At 36.0% G+C, this 25,031-nt stretch overlaps 1 long non-coding RNA gene and 1 pseudogene across 1 annotated transcript in view; one reads left to right on the top strand and one right to left on the bottom strand.

Moving 5' to 3' along the window:
* Positions 1–24,304, bottom strand: part of LOC147001246 (uncharacterized) — a 56,695-nt gene extending 32,391 nt beyond the window's left edge. Inside the window, exons 1-2 of the long non-coding RNA XR_015045123.1 lie at positions 24,179–24,304; positions 20,695–20,795 (exon numbers count right to left, since the gene is read on the bottom strand). This is a non-coding gene — a long non-coding RNA (uncharacterized LOC147001246). The remainder of the gene's footprint in view (positions 1–20,694; positions 20,796–24,178) is intronic.
* LOC115032892 (U2 spliceosomal RNA) lies at positions 10,795–10,917 on the top strand (annotated as a pseudogene).
* Positions 24,305–25,031: the final 727 nt, after the last annotated feature.

The raw sequence follows: 25,031 nt of genomic DNA, 5'->3' as shown, positions 1-25,031 counted from the left end.
GATGTGAGGCCCCAGGAATTCGGGAGGTCTGGTGGGATGGGGCAAATGGGGGAGGGAACATCCTCATGAAGATGAGGGGGTAGGGAGAAGGAGGGATAGGATATGGAAAAGTCAGAGGGTGGGTCAGGGGCGGATAAATTCTGGACTGTAAAAACAGATTAAAGAATAATAAAACAAAAAAGTCATTCTGCCACAGCCACTATGGAAAGAGTTGTAGAATTTATTAGAAATAGACCTATGATGAAATCTGACTGCACAATTCATTGGAGTACACCAAAGTAGTCCATATCCAATTATGTGGATATTATCTCATCCTTGTTCATTTCTGCTTTATTTTCTAGAGCTCATAAATTTAATGAGCAAATGTCTATTTACCAATGAATGTATAATGAAAATGTTGTACATTTATACAATGGATTGTTATTCATATTTTTAAAAAATGAAAAATTGAAATTCACATATAAATGGATGTGGATAGAAACAGCAATAAAATCATTCTGACAGAGGTAACCCATGATACAGACAGACAAATACCATATGCTATTCTCTTACTAAACTTTAAAGCTTTAAATATGTGATTCATGTGGAACTCCCATATAGCTTAGGAAGCTCTGGGAAAGGAGAGGATCTTTCCAGGATGAAGTAAGGTAACATGTTTATAAAGGAGTAAGGGGGTAAATGGCATAGGAACGATTAGTTGGAATAGAGGATGGGAAGAAAGGAGAGCAAAGAGAATTTTAGAAGCCTGGGGAAGAGAAAAATAATGTTAATGCCTTAATGCAGAAGCTTCGACAAAGGTTTTCATAGAAAGAGTTTAAATTATTCAACGTTACCTTATAATGGGCATAGGGCAAGCCCCTGAGCAGACACTGTAAATCATCAAATATAAAATCCCAGTAACAGAAATAGAATACCTTTTTCTAAGATGTTCCATAAATGTCACCCCCATGTAGCAGATTCTTTATTTTAACAGGGAAAATTTGTAATTACATTGTGAATTCTGGTGTGGAAATTGCAAATAGTGAATTATGGAATGCTCATTTCCTTATGAAATATGTAAATGATCCAAGACTTACAATATAAAAGATTTAAAAAATATTTTCTTCTCACAATGAAGAACATATAAAGGCTTCCTAAAGCACCTCAGACAGCTTAGGCTTTAAGACATCTGAACTGTCTATTGATAGAGATAAACCATTCCTCTCAGGAATCTAGAAGGCAGAAATGGTAGAAAGGTACATGGCCCTGAAAAAAGCAAGTAATAATATTTTTAAATGATAACACAGTATTGAAAAAAGATTTAGAAACATGGTGAATCCCAAGTATAAATTAAGTTCTTAGATTTTTTTCTTTTTTTGTCCTCTAAAGGAGGATAAGAAGAAGATATAAAGGAACAAACTATCAGATACACACACCTTTGATGGTATATAGACTGAAACTCTCTTGGTGCTATCAGAATCTAAACACCTTCTTTGGCGGTACACAGTCTTAAATACCCTTCTGCTACTTAGACCTAAACTCCCCTGGTGTTACTGAGATTTCCGCATCATTCTTTGGTGGTGCAGATAACTAAAATTCCTTGGTAGTATATATCCTTAAACACTCTTGGTGGTACTAAGATGTCAACATCCTTCTTTTGTGATAGAGACCTAAACTCTTTTGGTGGTACACCGAAAAATACATTGATCCACTTTCCGAACCTTTGAAAACCTACCACAAGAAACAAAGCCTTCTGGTGCTGGGGCTAGTTCACACTGTAATTATAAATACAACTGACTATTTTCACTTCCATGCCACAAAAGTGATTATACGAATAAAATGTCTAACTCTGCTGCAGTCATCTACTAAAATTTAGACCCAAAGATCAATTCTTTCTCAAATAATCATACTAAAGGCAAATTGCTCTCAGGTTCCCATGGCTACCACAAAATATTTGGCGTTATCAACTTTAAAGCATGAAAAGCTGTTCTGTTAAGTTGTAGACCTATCGTCATTTGACCCATTGATCATGTGCCTCAAGAACATCAGAAATCATGGACAGGAGCACATGAAGGTATGGACAGGAGCACATGAAGGTAGAAACCACTCAGCCTGTACTGGCTATCAGTTTAAAAAGAAGAGATATAAAGATACTAGGACATCACCATATACTTCCCATTGGCACATTCTCAGCCACATAAGTCATCCTACTAAGCTCATTTAGTTTTCAACATATAGTGTCCTCTGTTGAACAAAACCTTCAGCATGTGGGCCTTTGTGTGTGTGTGTGTGTGTTCACTATAAATATAAATATAGAAATTGCCATATTTTATGTGTGATAATGGACAGCATGATTTATAACCTGCAGAGTTACGTTAGTAGGCTTGAACTAGCCTCATCAAACTCCTCAAATATTTATTTCTCATTTTATGCATACCTATCAGAAAACACATTGATAGTTAATTTTCAATTAAACCACAAAGAATTCCACTCTTAAAAAATAGAGCTAGATGAAATATTAAAGAAATATCCAGTATAAAAACTATATAAGGGTTTATTGATTAAATGTAACTAAATTAATGTATAGCCTGCCAAACTTCTATCGTTCTTAGCAAATGATCTCTACATTTCTCACGCATATAAAGAAACAGGAACTGTCAAGAAAGACAGTGATAATTAAACATCTCATTATGATGAATGCATTTTGAGAATTTTAACAATTATGGGTTTCACACTTCTCATGAATTATTGTATAACTGTGAACTATGTAAAGTAAGGCTGAAGACTAAATTTATTCATTCTCTTTAACTGTATCACCAAAACAATTAGCATTCTGGTCCATCCATAATAAAGGAATAGTAAGAAGCCTGTATTTAACTCCTGTTATAGTTAACACCAGTAGCTCTTGCTGCTCCCTTAGAATTACCACATTGCTTTATCATTTTAGTTGTATAACTTTGCCTTCATACACATCTTACTCCATATTAATTAACATTGTTGTTTCTTGTGGGTGGTGTTTATGACACTTCACATGTTTGGTCTCTGGCAGATTGTCCTATAAACTTAGTATGTTTATTTAAGGCTCACAGACACACTGCCTTTACTCTTGGTGTGATTGCACTAAATGCTGGAAACACAAGCACAGATTGCTCTCAAGGATCCACACTTTACCAAATGATATTCTCCAGGGAAAGGTTACTGTCCTTTTCTTTTTTTTTCTCTTTAGAACATGGTTACAAATTGTTCCATCTGGAGAACATCTGGTATACATGGCCCTCATTCGAACCCTATTTTAATGTTACTCTTTTGGATTTCTTCCAATATTCCACCTGCTTTGTCTTTATATTCATGAAATAGAGTATTATGTGACATACCAGAAAAGCTCTTATGAGACATATTCTCATAAAGCCATGTTCTCTCACTCAGTGCAACAGCATACTATAGCCATCTCTTGCTGCTGATATGTGCAATTCCTATGAAATTCAACAGTAAGACATCTTTCCTATTTTCTGAGAAATCATGAGATGGCACTGAAAATCAATTGTGTGGTAAAGGTAATCTAATTATCAGTTACATTATCATCCAAAGCTCACAGACCTGTTTCCTGACAGTCACCTACCTAGAAGAGAAACAATGTGGATGGTTTCCTTGACAGTAAGAAATGCATGAGTAGACTCACAGGAGTTATTTCTTTGAAGCTATTTAGAAAAACTCCTGAGATGAGATAAATGGCACTGTTCTCTAGTGTTTGCTCTTACCTCTTGGATTCTTGACTTTTTCAAACTGCCACTTTCACTTCTCTAATGTTCCAAAATTTAATCCATAACTCTACCCCAGAGAGAACTAATAAGTAAATGTTGGAAGGGAATAACTTTCATTTTCCCAGTGCCATCTGTTCTATTTATTTAGTTTTCTAAGAGTAAAAGTAAAATAGGCATCTACCTCCCTTACCCAAAATAGAAATACTGCAGCTGCCCTCCTGAATCTCAACATAGTCATGTACAATATTCCTCAGAGGATCTCATCAAAATGATGAGCACATGCAGAAGTAGCATTCCCCAAAGATGATATTTTTTTTAGAGTATGTAAAGGTGACACTGGAAATCTTAATATTTCAATCATACTGAAAAATCATGATAAGTGAGAAGTGTTCTGGGATTGCCTATCATCCAAATGCCTTAAAGATACACACACACACACACACACACACACACACACACACACACACTTGTGTGCATATTACACATGGTAAGTCCTGAAACTAGACCATAGACTTAGTTCAGATCTTGCTTTGATATTTTGGTATACATTTTATAAAGTAAAGATGAACTTCCTAACCTTTACTGTACAAGTGAATCAAAAAGGAGAAAAAAAAGACAAATAAATAAACAAATATAAAAATATTAAATGGAAGATAGGGGCTTAGGTACTGGTGTCCAGTCAGGCACCACAGGGTCCTAAAGAAGGCTGTGATAGAGTATGGGGTCAGCAACGAGGGACAAAACTTATTTATCTTTGGCAATTCTTCTGTCTAAAATTCTTTGATTTTCTAAGTCCAAAAGCCATTGGTTTCTGGTAATAAACTCCTTCTGTTAGCATCAGGAGATTAGGAAAAAGAGAAAGCTTAATTGTTAGTGTTCATTTCTCTATGGTTCAAGGACCTCTCACTGGCAAGGTGAGAGGCTTGGAACTTGATAACACTATGTGAAACAGAGGAAAAAGAGAATATATGGTCATAGAGATAAGAAAATAAGCTAATATAGAAAATAAAGTATCTGACTAATAAAATTTTACTTGTCTAAATTGTATATTTATTTAAATGAATATGAATATTTTCATATTAATTCAAGTTTTGGATAAGCATTAATTGTATTTTTAAAATCATTATTAATTAATAACAGAAAAATCTTATACATTAAAAGGAAAACACAATATTTATTATCAAAAGTAGATGTTTTTGTTTCAGACACTATACTACTTCTGAATATAATGATATCAAAATATAAAGTAAAAAAAAGCAAAGTTATCAGGATAAAAGATACAAACCCCATCTCAAATGCAGGAATCTCACTGCACTTTTAAAAACCTTTTATTGTGTGATATGTTTCTATACACATTAATATTTTTAATTTTCACCATTTTCACTCTATATGCTGACCATATTCCATAAGAGTGGAAGTTCTTCTGAAGCATAGATAGATGGTAGATAGGTGGATAGATAGGTAGATAGATAGATAGATAGATAGATAGATAGATAGATAGATAGATAGACAGGTAGGTAGATAAATAGGGATATATGGGTGATTTATTTAATCAATACATACTTAAATGCAATTTAAAAAGTTCCTTCTTTCTAGATATACATGCGTTAGTATTTTAATCCCCTAGTGATCTGAGCTGCCTTAGGTAATAACACAAAATTTGGTATTACCAGATTGAAAGTGGGGAGATAATTTTACTTAAGTATACACACAAGCAACAGGTTTTCTTTTATAAACTACATAAGAAATAGTTAAAGTAAATTGTAATTGTATTGTTGTCAGGTTAAACTGCATTATATGAATAGCTTGTTTGATTTTCTCTATAAAACTAGCTTCATGGCAGAAAGTGGATGCTTAGAGATCAGACCTTATCAGCAAACAAGAAGCAGAGAATGTGAACTGAACTTTGGATGAGGCTGTGACTTCTCAAAGTTGACCTCCAGTAGCATATGTTTTCAAACACGGCTTTACCCTCAAACTTTGTCACTATCTGGAACCTAAATATTAAACTATCTGTGTGGAAGACATCGGTATTAAAGCAGCACAGTGTGTCTACTCTCAAGTACTGTATGCATCTCCATAGAAAAGACACTTCTGAATTGCTAAAGAAGGATGCATAGCTTAGCATCCCTTCAGATGCAGACCAGAATGGGTTATTAATTCATTAATTCATCCTTTCTGATGGTAAGACAAACAGAAATAAAAATCAAGAGATAAAGATAAGTTTGCAAAGTTCAGAAGTCTGGTAGCTCCATATCACAAGGTAGATTGAATATCCATTCCCAGTTATTCTCTTTATATTTTAATTTAATAATTAAAATCAAGAACAAATTTCACAGTAAATCTCAAATTGTCCAATCAATTCAGCAAAAGGAGAACCTGAATCTAAAAGAAGATGAGCGAGGCATATTGGCCATTCTTGTGTAAATAATACCCTGTGAAATAACAGAGTGTGAATGTACATAATTTTACTCCTATAGTTTATAAGTACAATTTAACTCCTCATAACAAGTCTTCCCATGAATAGACATTTAATTTAGATATCTTCACTAATTATTAATTTAATATTTTGTGTTAATATTGGCTTAGTATTTAAATTTATGTATTTGTATGTATATTGGTTGGTGGTTGTTTCTTGGTCAGCAATTTTCAGGGATTGAACTCAAATTGCCAGGCTTGGTAATAATCATTTTTTTTTTAGTCTCTTATTCATCTGATTGGGTTTATGTTGTTTAACAAACAAAAATATTCCTAATATAGTAAATTCTCAAATGCAAAGGGTATTTTAGTAGATGAATTCATAAAATATAAAATGACTTAGTTACAAGTACTTTATTCATCTTTTCTCAATTTATTTTTCCTGGAAGTTTGTAAAGTCCTGTTTATGATATCTTTTTGTTTGTATTTGGGTACTTTTGTTGTTGTTGTTATTGCTTTTTGACAATTTTTTTGAAACATCAACCAGGACTCTCTCTATTAAGAACTCTTGCTGGATACTCTAAATGCATTCCTCAATTAATATCTGCTGGATGCTTCAAGCTCTGGATTTGATGACATTTTGCTGTCAAACTACAATCATTTGCCACTTATTCTTTTACTTTAGCTTTCTATATAAATAATGAATTCACAACTCAAAACTGAAAATTTGACTGTTATATATCATTTTCTAGACTTTATAGCACAAGATCTTAGGAGTAATCCACAGCGCTAGAAACTTAAAAACAACAACATAAGAAGTTCATAACCTGCTTTTATTTTTTTAATAAATCTTTTAGTTTATAAATTAATTTTGTGTCCCTGTGTCTGAAAAGTTCTCACTATGCAGTTTCTGCTGTTCAGAACTCCCTTTGCTAACAAGGATGGCATCAAATTCACAGTGATTTTCTTGTTTCTGTCTCACAATTGCTGGGATTAAATAAATGTGTCACCATTGACAGTTTCCAATTTTGTAAATAAATAATTTTTAACTACATTCTTATAATTGTAACTCAATAAGATCACAAACTTTGATGCAGACCTTAATCACCCAGATGTAAAGTCAAAGACATAAACCCATAAAATTTCTCAGGTCAGTATTCTTAGACGCCTAAGTCCTATTTTTTTTTTTTTTTGTAGCTTATATAAATGATTCTGTGACCAAGATGACAATAACAGGTAAAAGGTAGCCAAGCTTTACAGCATGTTTGATGAAATGAGCATCAGGGAAGGTGGGTATAAAATATGTTTCTTCCATTTTCTTCATTGCAAAGATGCTCTATTTTTGTGCTGCATGTCCTAAACCTCACCAGGGTAGTAAGTCTTAGACTTTACACAACTCACATGATCAGCTTTATTTACCTGCAATTCTACTTTAACTGAACAACAAATAACTAAAGAAAAAAATATGCTCAATTCTAAAATACAAGATGGATTAAATTCCTGTTAGTCATATTAAATAAAAGGGAACTTTATGTTAAATAATAAAATCCTTGCAGAATAATAGCTATTTAAAGGAAAATCAGAGCTGGGTGGAACTTTCTTTTTAATGGAAAAGTAATTGCTTAGGAGTCATGAGGCCTCCATTTTAGTACACAGTATAATAAATAAAAATGTATAAACATATCTGTTCAATGCAATTAGTATCAAAATTACAAGGTAACTCTTCATAGAAATTGAAAACTAATCTTAATTTTTTTTGGAGAAGTAGAAGATGCAAGATTGCAAAATATTCTGAACAATAAAAGCATTACTAAAGGTACCATCAATCCTAATTTTAAGTTAAACTACAGAGGGTTAATGATAAAAACTCTATGGTGCACACATAAATACAGGTACATGGGTCAACATAAAGGAACTAAAGACACAAATATAAATTAATGCTTTTAAATACACTTGATAATTTTTAACCACATCAAAAAATATACACTGAAGGAAAGTGCATCTTCTAGAATGATGCCAACAAAACTGGAGGGTACTAACAGAACAATACAATTAGAACTGTGTCTTTTATGTTGTACAATACTCAACTGCAAATAGATCCAGGACCTCAACATTAGATCTCTCATCCTGAATCTGTTAGGGCAGTGGTTCTCAATCATGAGTCACAACCCACACAAGGAATATATATCAGATATCCTGCACAGCATATATTTTCATAATATTTCTTAACTGAAGCAAAATTACACTCCTGAAGTAGCAACAAAATAATCATAATCAACATTCAAAATATATATACAACATATTTTTTTAAAGTAGAACACATGAGTTTTATTAATGAAGCATTAATGAAGAACTCAGAAAATCTGTCCTTTATTGTTCTTTAAATCCAGCCCTACCCAAATCCCTGCCTCATAGTAGGGATTTAACTGAGGCTTAAGTAAAAAAAAGGGGGGGGGAGTAAGTCAGGTAGTTCTATACATGCATAGTTATAAATTTTTAGTTTTTAAAAACTAAAATATTATATCAGCCAATGCACAAGTATAGGAAAAATACAAATAATAATAAAAACAAAGAGGCTGGAGAGATGGCTCAGAGGTTAAGAAGATCCAAATTCAGTTCCTACCACTCATACCAGGTTTATTGGCTGGTTTTGTGTCAACTTGACACAGCTGGAGTTATCACAGAGAAAGGAGCTTCAGTTGAGGAAATGCCTCTATGAGATCCAGCTGTAAGGCATTTTCTCAATTAGTGATCAAGGGGGAAGGGCCCCCTGTGGGTGGTGCTATCCATGGGCTGGGAGTCCTGGGTTCTATAAGAGAGCAAGCAGAGCAAGCCAGGGGGAGCAAGCCAGTAAGGAACATCCCTTCATGGCTCTGCATCAGCTCCTGATTCCTGCCTGCTTGAGTTCCAGTCCTGTCTTCCTTGGTGATGAACAGCAGTATAGAAGTGTAAGCTGAATAAACCCTTTCCTCCCCAACTTTCCCCTTGGTCATGATGTTTGTGCAGAAATAGAAACCCTGACTAAGACACAAGGTACCATAAAACCACCTGTAATTTCTACCCCAGGCACTCTTCTGACCTCCACAGGGACACACACACACATACACACACACTCTCTCTCCCTCTCTCTCAAAATAAATAGTAAATCTAAAACAATTAAAATTCTAAACCTGGTGTGATGGTCCACCTCTTTAACACCAGCACTTAGGAAGCAGCAGCAGGCAGCCCTCTGAGTTCAACACCAGCCTGTTCTACATAGCAAAGTCCAAGACAGGCTGAGCTACATAAAGAGACTCTGTCAATAAACAAGTGACTAAATAAATAAATACATGTAAATTTAGTTTAATTTTAAATTTTTTTTCAATCGGAGAGGATGGGCCTAGCCCTATAGAGACTTGATGTGCCAGAGTAGGTGGATCATCATGGGGCATTCACTCTAATAGGAGAACTGAGAGGTAAATAGAGGAAGGGGCTGTGTAAGGGAGACCAAGAGGAGGGTGTCAGTGATCAGAATGTAAAAATGAATAAATAAATTAATTAGTGTAAAAAATGCAATGTATTAAAGGGACTGTATTAAAGGGTCACAGATTTAATTCAGATAAAGAGACAGCCTATAGAATGGGAAAATCTTTTGGAGCTCTACATCTGTTATATACCAAGAACTGAAAAAAAACTAATATCAAGAAAACAGCCTAATTAAACTTAGGTCATAGAGCTAAAGAGATACCTCTCAAAAGAAGAAATACAAATAACTAAGAAACCATCTTTTAAGTGTTGCATACCTTTAGCCACCACATAATGAAACTTAAAACTACTTTGAGATTTCATCTCATCCCCTTCAAAATGGTTAATATAAATTACAATGCCAAAAACTTCTCGTGAAGAACTGTGGACATGGAAATGCTTTTACACTGTGGGTGTGATGTAAAATTGTACAGCTACCATGGAAATCAATGTGGAACTAGCAGAAAAAGCTACAAATAAATTTGCATACAATCTACCCATACCACTCTTGGGAATATTCCCAAAGGACTTTATATCTCATTACAAAAGCACTTATCCATTTATGTTCATTGATGCTCTATTCACAATATCCAGGAAATGGAAATAGCCTACACTTCCATCAATGAGAAGTGCATAGATAATACGTGGTACATTTATGCTTTGCAATTTATCTAGCTGTAAAGAATACTGAAAAATGTCAAGTAAGCAGATGGAGCTTTAAATAATATTTCTGAGTGATGTAACCTACACACAAAAAGACAAATGTTTCATTTTCTTTTATATGTGGGAATACTACCTTTGAATCTTTATGTTTAAATATGGCTACACATAGAAGTCAAAAGACTTGTAAGCGGCCTTTATTAGAAATAATTTTTAAAAAGGAAATAGAGAACAGGGAGTATGAAAGAATACTGGTGAACAATGGAACAGGAAGGATTAAGTGCAGTGGGGGAAATGAGGTGACAGGGGAAAGAGGTATGGGAAATGGCAATCAACATTAGAAGCCTTTTAAAGATGTGTAAAGGTTATATAAGGAGTTACTCAAACATCTAGATTATCAATAGTTTGTGTAATAGGCTATCAAATTAAAAAAAAAATCAGTGATAGGTTACCTGTTTAGGAATTGTTGGTCATCGCTTCTTGGCCTTTTGGCTAAGATCAAGTGTAGGAATTGTTGGTCAATGAGCTTCCACAGATTTCTCAAACTATTATATTTCTCTAGGTTATCCAGCAGATTTTGATGAAAAGAACCAATTCATAAAGGCACTACTTACTGGAATTCTAGTCTATAGAAATCTAGTAGGTATCAGCCTGGAGGCTTCATATCAGCAGGAAAGTCTTCCTCTAGCTGGAGTGCTAGAGGGTGTTTTCATGATACTGGAGGAGAAAAGTCATTAATGGTCTTAGCCAGCTGTGAACCCTGCGAGCTATAATAATGACTGACCTCGTGAGATATGCCTACTGGTGCAATAGTGTTACAAATATTATGACAGTAACCAACATATTTATGCTTGTATTTAAGACCTACTTTGCAGGAAGAAATTCATGTCCTGTCCTCTTCAGGAAGAACCTGTGGCTGGAGAACTAATAGGCTCCAAGAAAGAACCTACAACTACACTTTTCTCAATTAACCTGGCATTAAACCAATTCCTAATGACATTTCATTATATCCATAGATTAGTGAATCTATCCACCCTCTCTAGAGAAACTCCTTTTTATAATAGATAGTGATTAATACAGAGACCCACAACCAGACAGCATGCATAGAATAAGAGACAGTAGGCACAGTATAGAGCACTAAATGGCAAATCTATATGATGTTCCTCCTTCCAAGGCTCAGAAAGAGAAGACAGAAAGATGCTAAGAACCAAAGACAGTTACACATATTTTATCAAAGGACCTCTGGCAGTACTCACAAGACCTGAGCAAGATCAAGTCAGACCAGACTGAGCCTACAGGATGGCTACTTGTAAAGGGAGAGTTGGTTTTCCACAAGCTTTTGTCCCCTAAGGCTGTCTGTGGTTCAGTAGGTGGCCTGGTCACCCATTAACAAATTAGCAGCTGTAAGTGTACTCAGTAGATTAGAAAAGGTGGTGGTGAGACACATGAAATTGAATTGGGATATTTTTGAGGGGCAGGGAGAAGAAATTGGAAGAGAAAAACTGGGGAACATATTTGATTAAAAATAGTATGTACCAGGGTGAAATTCTCAAATGGTAAATATTTTGTAGCTAAAACTAAGAGTTTGTAAAAAAAAAAAAAAAAAAAAAGAATTCAAACAAAATAAATTTGATTAGAATTGCTATTCCATATTAAACAAATTAATTTTTATTTTACTTTTATAATGTGAGTTTAGTCACTTTTGTTACTGTAAAAAAAATACCTGAGAAAATCAATTTGTAATAAAAAGATTGAATTTGACTCAGTTTCAGAAGCTGCTGTGCATGGTGGCTCCAATCCTTCTGAGCCTTTAGTGAGGCTGTTGACTGTGGCAGTAGTCCCTACTGGATCAAAGCCAAATAAAGAGCAAAGAATGACTAACAGAAGTGCTGAGGGGAGGGGAAAAGGTCAGACATATCTGAACAGGCACATTTCCAATTACCTACTTTGTTAACTCCTAATCGTGCAACCAGCATGAATCAATCTACAGACTGACTCAGTGATGAGCTTTGTGATGTCAAAAAACAATCACAGATCTGTAGCACTGTTGGTTTGATACCTACAGGTCAATTCACAAGCCTTTGGTGAAACACTTTATAGTTTCACTACCACACAGTATGATCTTCAAAATTCCTTTAAATGAGTAAAATGTTACAAACAAAAACTAATGTTGATATTCCAAACTTGTGAAGATGTTTCAAAAACTACTTAGGCAGAATGCAACTTTATGGAATTACATTTAAAATATTGTACAAATAAAAATGAATGTTGCTATGTTATGTAAATAAACTGCCATTAAGCAGATAGTACCTGATATTTACTTAATCTTTACACATAATATTTCTAGAAGGGCTACAGGGATGTGTTACTATGCAGCTGTAAATTATGACTATATAGTTTTACTCTATTTATTTATTCAAGATTATTTAGTCTGATATTGGTTTTCTAGCTCATGTAAAAATCTACTTGACTTAGCTGCTGTAATTATTATATATAAATAGAATGCTATTCTGTAACACAGTTAATATTACACAAACCATTCATAATATAATATTATAGGATAATACAACAATAATAGATATTATACATACTGTATTCATAAATTTGGACCAATGTTTGTAACTTTCAAAGGCCAGAAGTTCCTTGACAGCATGTTTCTAACTTTAATACAGTTTCTTCCATACACTTCTTTCTTATAATAATGGTACTTTTTTATAACTATTAAGCGAATTAAAGATTATTACATATGTAATAAATGTGTCCTTTGTAAATTCAGGTATATGATAAATTAGGAGTTAAATATAAATTTTAAAATGTAGTTATAACTTATAGAAAATACTGTTGTATCCTTTGTTACCAGGGAAATACAAATCAAAACAACCCTTAGAGTCCACCTCATACAAGTCAGAATGGCTAAGATCAAAATCTCAGTTGATAGCTGATGCTGACAAGGATGTGGAGAAAAAGGAACACTCCTCCATTGTTGGTGGGATTGCAAGCTGGTACAACCACTCTGGAAATCAGTATATTGGATCCTCAGAAAATTGGACATAGTATTACCTGAGTAATTACGTATACCAGTTCTGGGAAAAATGCCCAAAAGATGCTCCAATATATAACAAGGGCACATGCTCCACTATGTTCACAGCAGCCTTATTTATAATAGCCAGAAGCTGGAAAGAACCCAGATGTCCCTCAACAGAGGAATGGATACAGAAAATGTGGTACATTAACACAATGGAGTACTACTTAGCTATTAAAAACAGAGACTTCTTGATTTTCTTGTGTTTTGCAGATTGTATCTTGGGTATTCTGTTTCTGGGCTAATATCTACTTATCAGTGAGTGCATATCAAGTGGCTTCTTTTGTGATTGGGTTACCTTTCTAAGGATGATATCCTCCAGATACATCCATTTGCCCAAGAATTTCATAAATTCATTGTTTTTAATAGCTGAGCAGTACTCCATTGTGTAAATGCACCACATTTTCTGTATCCATTCTTCTGTTGTGGGGCATCTGGATTCTTTCCAGCTTCTGGCTATTGTAAATAAGGCTGCTATGAGCATAGTGGAGCATGTGTCCTTATTACCAGTTGGAACATCTTCTGGATATATGCCCAGGAGAGGTATTGCTGGATCCTCCGGTAGTAATATGTCCAATTTTCTGAGGAACTGCCAGACTGATTTCCAGAGTGGTTGTACAAGCTTGCAATTCCACCAGCAATGGAGGAGTGTTCCTCTTTCTCCACATCCTTGCCAGCATCTGCTGTCACCTGAATTTTTGATCTTAGCCATTCTGACTGGAGTGAGGTGGCATTTCAAGATTGTTTTGATTTACATTTCCCTGATGATTAAGGATGTTGAACATTTTTTTCAGGTGCTTCTCAGCCCTTTGGTATTCCTCACTTGAGAATTTTTTGTTTAGCTCTGTACCCCATTTTTAATAGGGTTATTTCAATTTCTGGAGGCCAGCTTCTTGAACTCTTTGTATATATTGGATATTAGTCCCCTATCAGACTTAGGATTGGTAAAAATTCTTTCCCAGTCTGTTGGTGGTGTTTTTGTCTTATTAACAGTCTCTTTTGCCTTACAGAAGCTTTGCAATTTCATGAGATCTCATTTGTCAATTCTTGATCTTACAGCACAAGCCATTGCTGTTCTGTTTAGGAATTTTTCCCCAGTGCCCCTATCTTTGAGACTTTTCCCCACTTTCTCCTCTATAAATTTCAGTGTCTCTGGTTTTATGTGGAGTTCTTTGATCCACTTAGACTTGAGCTTTGTACAAGGAGATAAGAATACAATTTCCAAAACACAAGAAAATCAAGAAGAACGAAGACCAAAGTGTGGATAATTCATTCCTCCTTAGAATAGGGAACAAAACGCCCATGGAAGGAGTTACAGAGACAAAGTTCGGAGCTAAGAGGACAGGATGGACCATCCAGAGAATACCCTACCCAGGGATTCATCCCATAATCACCCACCAAACCCAGACACTATTGTATATGCCAGAAAGATTTTGCTGAAAGTACCCTGATATAGCTGTCTCGAGTGAGGCTATGCCAGTGCCTGGCAAATACAGAAGTGGATGCTCACAGTCATCTATAGGATGGAACACAGGGCCCCCAATGGAGGAGCTAGAGAAAGTACCCAATGAGCTGAAGGAGTCTGCAACCCTATAGGTGGAACAACAATATGAACTAACCAGCACCCCCAGAGCTCATGTCTCTAACTGCATACGTAGCAGAAGATGGCCTAGTCGGCCATCATTGGGAAGAGAGGCCCCTTGGTCTTGTAAACTTTATATGCCCCAGTACAGGGGAATGCCAGGGGCAAGAAGTGGGAGTGGGTGGGTAGCGGAGCAGGTTGGGAGGAGGGTATAGGGAACTTTCAGGATAGCATTTGAAATGTAAATAAAAAAATATCTAATAAAAAAATAATGGCTTCATGAAATTCTTAGGCAAATGGTTGGAACTAGAAAATATCCTGAGTGAAATAACCAAATCACAAAATAATACACATAGTGTTCACTCACTAATAAGTTAATATTAGCCCAAAAGCTCCAAAAATTCAAGACACAATTCACAGACAACATGAAGCTCAAGAAGAGTAAGACCAAAGTGTGAATGGTTTAGTCCTTCTTACAAGGGGAAAAAAAATACTCAAAAATGGGGAGACAAAGTTTTGAGCAGAGACTGAAGGAAAGGCTATCCAGAGACTGTCACAACTGGGGATCCATCCCATATGCAGTCACCAAACCCAGACACCATTGTGGATGCCAAGAAATGCATGCTGACAGGAGTGTGATATAGCTGTCTCCTGAGAGGCTCTGCCAAAGTCTGACCAATACAGAAGTGAATGCTCACAACCAACCATTGGACTGAGTATGGGGTCCCCAATGGAAGAGTTAGAGAAAGAACTGAAAGAGCTGAAGGTCTTTGCAACTCCATTGGAAGAAATACTAATCAGACCCTCTAGAGCTCCGAAGGACAAAACCACCAACCAAAGAGTCCACATGGAGTGGCTCATGGCTCCAGTCATATATGTAGCAGAGGGTGGTCTTGTTGGGCATCAACATGAAGAGGCCCATGGTTCTGGGAAGGCTAGATGCCCCAGTGTAGGGGAAGGCCCGGGCAAGGAGGCAGAAGTAGGAGGGTGAGTGGTGGAGCACCTTCATAGGAACAAGGGTAGAGGGGATGGGATAGGGTCTTTCACAAGGGAAATCAGGAAAGGGGATAACATTTGAAATGTAAGTAAATAAAAATATCCAATAAAGAAAGAAGAAAAAGAAAAATATTACTGTGTGGAACTTAAATATATCTTTATATAAAACATATAAAAATATCACAAGAGGTCAACCTAGTAGATTGGTATTAGCTGAAGCTAGAATGGTATTTTAAAATGTAGAGAACATTTTCCAGAACAGTCAATATGGATACTTTTCCATTTAAATTTTGTTATTTGAAAATTTTTTATTGTGTCTAATGTACAATACTTTAATCCTCTTTGTTGGTGGTTACTGTAATAGTAGGATCTGAGATACCTATTTTATTCTAAATCTAAGTAACTTATTAATGTCCCACCTCCTCCTGTTTTTCCTAGCCATTTAGTGTTCCTTCAATTTGCACCTCTCATCACCATTTAAAATGCAGTTAAGTCATGCAATAAATATTTGTTGAATGAATAAAACAAAGCCCGATTTCAGTCAAACCTTAATTATCCCATTTAGTAAATGTTGAAATAACTGTTTGATACTTGATTTCCCATTGCTCTGCATTTTTGTTATTTGATCACTATTTCTATGTTGCTGAATTGCCAAATATTGTTTCTTATAATATGTCAGATATTTAAATTTCTCTGACAGTCCAGATTCAAGTTTACATTGTTTCAACATTTATTGTTGTGTTCTTCCTGACTAACCTTCATGACTTTCTAGACATTCCTCTCAGTACTTCTAAAACATATGTGGCTCTTCTCACCCTGGTGTGTTGAAGAACACACTAACTCTAGCTCAACACAATCATAAAATGAGCAAATATGAGCTGGATGATGTACAATAAAGAGAGCCCCTTCATTATAATATTCATGAAACCTAAAAATTACCTCACATATTTAATTTTCAACATGCATTTATTTTCTCCCTCTTCTGGCCATGTAGACACTAAGCTACACAATCATGCTATTTCCTGTTACAGTCACACTTACTTACCTTTCAGGGTTCAGTACTGAATTGTGGCTGGTGTCTCTTCAGGATTTTGCAATAAGTTGGTAATACCATCTGCCCTTACTCATGCAGGTGAGCAACCTCTGATCTTCTATGGAGCAAAAAAACTACTCTCTCACAAGAAAACCTTATGGTCTTAAGAATAATGTGTCCTCTGTGATATTTGGAAGAACATATATGTTATTGAATCAGAAGCTGTATACTCTAACACCCCCTTGGTTATAATTTTGTTTTCCAAAGTTCATTTATCAACAGCCAACTATGGTATAAAAATTGTAATTAAAAACTCTTAGAAGTAGGTGGCATGGGGGTGGGGACATCCACATTGAGACAGGTCAGGGGGAGGTATAGGATGTGGAACACTAGGAGGGTGGATGGGTGGGGGATAAAATATGGAGTATAAAATTAATTAAATAATTAATTAATTGTTAAAAATAAGTAAATGATATACAAATTTTAAATTACTTTTATTATTTTAACTATAACAATTGTTCTTTTATTACTAGTCTTATTACAAATGTCTCATTTTGCCTAAATTTACATTAAGATTTATCAGTTGTCAGTGATATTTTCATGGTCTTGTATCAGGGATGAAGAGTGGCTTTTGTAGATGCATTTCCATAAGATGTGTTCCTTAAGCCATTTATTACATTGTCTTCCTATAGCACAGCTCCTTAAAAGTGGGCATTTTATCTTTAACAAAAATTATTTATCACATTTCACATCCTTTTCCAAGTTGGAGCAATAGCACATATTTTTCTAATATTTTCTTAGGATATGAAACTTTCTAAAATGTAAATTCTGTCAACTTGTCTGTTCTAATTATATTTGTTGATGTCAGAACCCATGCCCTTAGAATCTACTCTCATACATTTTTGCCTACCTGATGGTCTGGTCTTTCTAGCTCCATGGAGAGGTTCATTGTTTCTGTTCTCAAGTGTTTCAAATCCCATGTCGATCATGATACAGATTAATGCTTATCATTTTGCCAATGTAAAGGAGGGGATTTGGCCTAAGAGAACACATGACTTATTAGAAATGTCTTTTGTATTCTTTTTCTTACAAAATGGTTTTATTTTCACAGGTAAGAGGTATTTTTTTTTCAGGCTCAGAAGTTTTAGATGAGACTGGAGAGTCAGAGCCATGTAACTCCATCTCCTGTGTCAGAACCGAGGCTTTCAACCATGTTTGGGCTAGAGAGGTTGGATTAGCTCAGTGGTTAAGAGCACAAAGTGGGTCACAACTATCTGATAGTCCAGTATTCAGCAATCTTATACCATCCTTAGGCCTCTCCATGAGCATAATCATAAACAGAGTGCACAGATGCAGACAAAGCACTGAAACACATAAAATTAAATAAATGTATAAATAATTGGAATAAGAAGTATAAATAATAGGAATATAAAGTCAGGTCGATCATACTGGTAACCCAGCATTTGGAGGTTAAGACAGAGGATCACAAATTCAATGACATCCTGGGGCATACAGAAAGATCCTCTTTTAATCTAAAGTGGAGTGAAGTGTCAACATAAAAAACAACACTTTGATCTCAAATATGAGAAAACAACACCTAACCAAATATGAGTGAGCATGATATAAGAGCACAGATTAAGGTAACTCCAAATTCTATGCTCTAAGGTAGAAGCACTTTTAAAAAGTTATTGCATTAAAAGCCAAAATTAGTTATAAATCAAGGAGCTTTTTAATATTCCTTGACTGAAACATCGGACAGCAAGGTTATAGCAAAAAGGGAGAAGCTGTTATAAGCCTCAGTTGTTATTTGATTTATCCTTAGCTTTCTAGTTGGTAGAACCTAGTTTGCTGGTAAGTTTATATTTTCAAAAGGTTTCACCTGATAGTATAAAAGATGTTAGGTCAGACACTGAGGTAGAAAAGGAAAGACTAAAGCAAGTATGTGGGTCAAAAGATAGGTTAAGGTAAACTGTAGTTAGGGTCTGGACTTCAGCATTCATTCCACCTCATGCACAGTTACTAAAGTTCTAACCTGTCAATGAACCTTGAAAAGGGTGATTTCTTTCTCAGAATTTCTGCTCAGAGTATATGCAAATAATAACTTGGAAATTAAGTAAAACTTTGCGAATTGAAAAGTATAATGCATAAGTTGAAACATCACCTTAGAATACTTGAACAAACAGATAAAACTCGGGAAAAATGAAATAGAATCTCAGAAAATTATGAAATATTAAGAGGGCTAAGAAGTTACAGTTGGAATCTTAGTGTAGTGGCTACCACTGCAGTCCTAGTACTTGTGAAGGAGAAACAAGAAGGTTAAAAGTTTAAGACCAGCCTTTGCTAGTGAATTGGAAGTCAAACTTGATGATAGGAGACCCTGTTTCTAAAAGTGAAAAGGAAAAAGAGAGTAAAAGAAAATGCAACACAGTAAGAGGAATCCAACTATATATTACTTTGACAACTAGATATCTATTGGTCAAAAAGGAAAATGGACCTGTAACTGGATTTGCAGTAATTAAGATATTCTAAAACACCAGAAATACCCAACATGACTGTTACAATATTGAAACAATGAGTTTACAAAGGCATATAAATTTGCTCAGGAATCTCTTCTGGAAGGTAGAAAGGAGCAAACTAGTCAAAAGACGTTACAGAGACTGAAACCCAAACAATGATGGCTCAATGCTTGGCAGGATCACCTTGTGGTGATTTGAATGAGGATGTTTTGCACAGGCTAACATGTTTAAATACTTAGTCCCCACCTGATTGAACTGTGTGAGAAGGACTGGGAGGCATGGCCTTGTTGGAGGAGGAATGTCACTAGGGGCTTAAGGGTTTCAAAGTTCATGCCATTTCAGAGTTGTCTCTCTCTCTCAGTCTCCTATTTGGGCATCAATAGGTAAGCTTTCACCTCTTCCTTTGTTCTGCCACTAAGGCCTTTAACCCTCTTTAATTTTAAGCCAAATAAAATATTTTCTTTTCTAAGTCCCATTGGCCATGATGTTTTAACACAACAGAAAAGTAAGTCATGTAACTTACCCAGGACTCCATGTCCCTCTTTTTAAACAATAGTCTTACTTGCAGATCTATGATAAAGACTAACTTCAGAAAGACCTTTAATATCTTTGTACTGCTTTCCAAAGTGTCCACGTGGAATATTTTTTTAATTTTTTGCTTTCTATTATTAATTTGGCTGTTTTGATTGGTGTTTTAAAGATGAGTGACTGAACTTAATTTTGGGGAGTAAAGGCTGTCACCAAAGTTTACTTACACTCCTTCCTTAGAAAATGTACCAAATCAATTAAACACAAAATCAAAAGCAAACACAAAACAACAAATGGCCAAACTGTACCAAGACTATAATGTAATTAAAAGCAAGTAGACAAAATTATTTCTGACACTAGGTTCCATTATTATCCAGAATGATTTTCTAAATCTGTTTGACTCTCTTCATTAAAACCTATAGTGTTCCAAAAGTAACTTTTACCCCTGATTTCCTTTGTCAGCTGTGCTTATTCTAGGAATCAGCTTATTTTCTACTAAATTATTTCCATAATAAAACTGAGTTCAGCTTGTCATACAATGATATCTATGTCCCCAAAAATCCAAGTACCACCAGAATTCTACCATGATTCTTTCAGTAGTTACATATGCATAAGCTTCTTATTTAATTACTGACCTGGTAGGCCTTCACTAGCAGATTTGAGCCAGAGCTGTACTTGACCATCCACTGTACTTCAAAGAGGTTGCTGCATTTTAAATTCACTTCTGTATATGCCCCTGGGTACCAAACATATAGTTAGGAAAAGAAATTTCTGATCATTGACCAAAATCCACATGTTGTTTAATTTACATATGATGGCTCAAAGTCATGCTTTCACTGCCCAGTTTGACGTTTATATTTCTTAGTTTTTTTCATTTATATGCTTTTCCAAAATGAACAACGATTCCTTTAGCTTCAGGAAAGAAAAAAATATATGTGTCTGTATATTGTTATCATGTTGAAACTAATCCTGCATGGTAATAGATTTTATATAAAATGTCTTTTATTTTATAGTTCTGCCTTATGAAGTAATAGCGGGCTATATATATAAACATGACAAAACAATGCAAGTAGGTCACCCAAGGTTACAATGAGTAATGATCATTGTTTCAGATGCTCAGATAGTGAACCAGCATGACTAATAATGGAGGGTTATTTCCATAATTATTATAAAGAGAAAGAATCATTTGATTCTTTGGCACAAAGTATCTCATAGCAGCTTATTGTATTGTCCATTAAGTCAGCTAACCTTCCAAGAGCAGCCTGCTGAGGTCAGTCATGCACAACTATCAGTGACTAATAGTCCTGCATAAAGCTCTGTGCCAAGTTACCCCAAACCTCTGCTGACATAGGAAGAATCCCAACACAATGAGTCTGCTTCTGTTTGGCCTCAATATTCTGGGGGTTATCAAATCTTCATACTACTTACAATGGTTGTCACTATTAGGCAAATGGAGATTTTCCTTTTAATGTTCAACTTTAGAAATTTTCCAATATTTATTAGTTCAACCTTATCTTCCCTGGCAATGCTTCATCAAATAATATTGCTTCTGATGATTCTTTTTTACTGCTAGATGGCTAAAATCAGTTAAGAAACCATTTTAAGATTAAAAATATTTTCTGTTTTAAATTGGCAAATAATGAGAGACAGACCTCAAATGGGCAACTCTTGTGATCAAGATCAAATGGAGCTTCTAGTGCTGGTAATGGGTTATATCCAATTAGAGTTGTTGGCCAAAGCACTCTCATGCAAATCCTCAAACCACCCTGACTGTTTCTAAGGCTATAGGATTCTGTCTTGAAGTTTATGGTATGATCTTATTTCTGGAGACAAAGCCTAAACACTTTATTGAACATGGAGAAGTTAAGATAGTGCCTATGTAAGCCTTCTCTCTTACCGTCTAGTGTTCTTGTTATCAGAAGTTACTGTGCACACTACCAGAGGAGAAAACTAAACACCAACCCAGATACAAACCTACTGAGCTACAAGGTTGTTTTTTTTCAGCCTGATGTGTTAGTGGATGGTGGCACACACTTGTAAAACTAACAAACCAGAATATCAACACTGGGTGGCAAGGGACCTCAGATAAAACTGTCCTACTGTTCTGCCAAAGGATCATAGCAGTAAAATGATCCCTGAAAACATTCTACTACACTTATATATCAGTGCCATGCTCAGTCATCATCAGAATTGCTTCCTCCTACAACATAGCACATGGGAAGAATTACAAAAACTCACAACCAGACATTATACAGAGCATGAAAGGCCATGGAACATCCAATACTAAATAAGATGTCTCTACCAAATCCCTCTCCTCTGGTCTCAGGAAACCCTGTGGAAAAGGAGGTAAGAGAAGGGGAGGGGAAGAAGGAAGAAGAGGGTGAAGAAGAAGAAAGAAGGAAAGAAGGAAAGAAAGGAAGAAAGGAAGAAAGGAAGAAAGAAAGAAAGAGAGAAAGAAAGAAAGAAAGAAAGAAAGAAAGAAAGAAAGAAAGAAAGAAAGAAAGAAAGAAAGAAAGAAAGAAAGGAAGGAAGAAAGAAGAAAGAAAGAAAGTTAGTTAGTTGCCAGAATAGAAGCAGAATACCAAGGGCGGGGTGGGGGGCTTCCAAGAATAGCAGGAGAACTCAAGCATATGTGAAGTCACATAGACTGAGGCAGTGTGGACAGGGCCTGCACCTGTCTGCTCCAGATAAAGTCCTAGAAGTAAGAGGATCAATGGACACATTCTCTATCCCTAACCGAAAAACTATCTTATATTGATATCTACTTGCAAATGAAAGTTTAGTTTTCTCTAAAGTAGTATCAGTGGGCAAAAAAAAATCTACTTTACAGAATAGATGTATACGCAGGAGTAGATAGATATTTAACAGAAAATGGACTCTGTGGCATCTTTGGAGGTTCCTTATCTTATAATGTCATGTTATTTTTTTAATTATTTTATTTTATTTTATATTTTTTTTCTCTTTTTGCCCCAGATGTCCTTTGAGTGTATATTATGGTTTTCGATTCTGTAAATGTAAATGTCGATTTTATTTTCTAAGAAGGGATGAGATGAGAACAATATCAATGCTTTATGACTACATGACTTGGGCTGAGCCCAGAGAGTTTTCTTCTCTCTTCTAAGTGTTCCTAGGCCTAGGCCTGGAAGCTTCTAGCCTCCATAGTATCTAGTTTTCTGCAAGCTCTGACCTTGAAGGCTTCAGCTTCCAGCCTCTGTGTGCTAAACTACACCTAGAATGTGTTGGCCTTTGAGGTTTACTGCTAAAGAAACTCACTCTTTCTAGCTCAGCTGTTCTGGCTGGAACTCCTTTCCAACACAACTGATTCAAATTTGCTTCTTTTTTTAAAAAATTACATACATATATATATATTACACTCTATATTTTGCCCCCCTCCCTGTCCATACTTTAACTGTTCCACATCCCATACCTCCTCCACACACCCCTGTCTCCACCTGGCTGGTCCCACCCTCTCACCACCTGACCTCTAAATTCCCTGGGGCCACCAGTCTCATGAGGGTTAGGTGCATCATCTCTGAATGAACACAGACCCAGCAGTCCTCTACCATATGTGTGTTGAGGGCCTCATATCAGCTGGTGTATGCTGCCTTTTTGGTGGTCCAGTGTTTGAGAGATCTCAGAGTTCCAGATTAATTGAGACTGCTGGTTCTCCTACAGAGTCATCCTCCTCCTCAGCTTCTTCCAGTCTTCCCTAATTCAACCACATGGGTCAGCTGCTTCTGTCCATTGGATGGGTGCAAATATCTGCATCTGACTCTTTCAGCTGTTTGTTGGGTCTTTTGGAGGGCAGTCATGATAGGTCCCTTTTTGTGAGCACTCCATAGCCTCAGTAATAGTGCCAGGTCTTGGGACCTCCCCTTGACCTGGATATCACTTTGGGCTTATCACTGGACCTTCTTTTCCTCAGGTTCCTCTCTATTTCCATCCCTGTAATTCCTTCAGATAAGAACAATTATGGGTCAGAGATGTGACTGTGGTATGGCCCCCCTCCCTCATTTGATGCCCTGTCTTTCTGCTGGAGTTGGGCTCTATAAGTTTCCTCTCCCTAGTGTAGGGCATTTCATCTAAGGTCCCTCCCTTTGAGTCCTGAGAGTCTCTTACCTCCCAGGTCTCTGGTGCATTCTGGAGGGTCCCCCAAACTTCTATCTCCTGAGGTTGCCTGTTTCCAGTTCTTTCTGCTGGTCCTCAGGGCTTCAGTTCTTTTTCCTCAACCAATACCATATCAGGTTACTCTCTCCCCACACTCCTTCCTGCCTGTCCGCTTTCCCTCCCAGGTCCCTCCCTCCCTCCTTCCCTCACCCCCCCCCCCCCCCCCGCACTTGTGATTGCTTTCTTCTCCTTCCTAAGTGGGAGGGAGGAGTCCTCACTTGGGCAATTCAGCTTGTTGACCTTTAAGAGTTCTTTGGACTCTATCTTGGGTGTTGCCATAGAACATCCAAGTCAGTTATACGGGTCCCTGGAATGAGGGTCCTTGAAGCTTGGTGGGTAAGGATTCAGCATTGACAAACAGAAATAAACACAGAGGCAGTTTGTATCTGAATGTATTTTGCAGCTCTCAATCAGGGGATTTTATACATTAAAAACTAAAACAAAAAACAAACATTACATCTCTTAGACACTGTATCCAGTGAAACAATTATAAATACCATCAAAAATCATTTGGCACAGTAACACTAAAATATCTCTTAGGAACAGTATTAGTGAAACAATCACAAACAGAACAAGTGGCATCATTGTTAATGTAAATAATCAAAATATAACAATTCTGAAAGAATGTATTCATTGGGGGCAATAGTCCAAGGCTAGTGGCATATTTCCAAGAGCAGGTTAATATATCTTTTGTTAGTACTCTTAACCACTGAGTTAACTCTCCAGCCCCATGGTCAATTATTCTTTAACATCTAATGCCTGATTTTGGTGTTTTGTTTTATTTTGTTTTGTTTTGTTTTTATAA

The sequence above is a fragment of the Mus caroli genome, unplaced genomic scaffold, assembly GCF_978045245.1.
Source record: "Mus caroli unplaced genomic scaffold, Mus_caroli_1 scaffold_14, whole genome shotgun sequence".
Lineage (NCBI taxonomy): Eukaryota > Metazoa > Chordata > Mammalia > Rodentia > Muridae > Mus > Mus caroli.
This window is presented reverse-complemented; position numbering and strand designations above follow the sequence as displayed.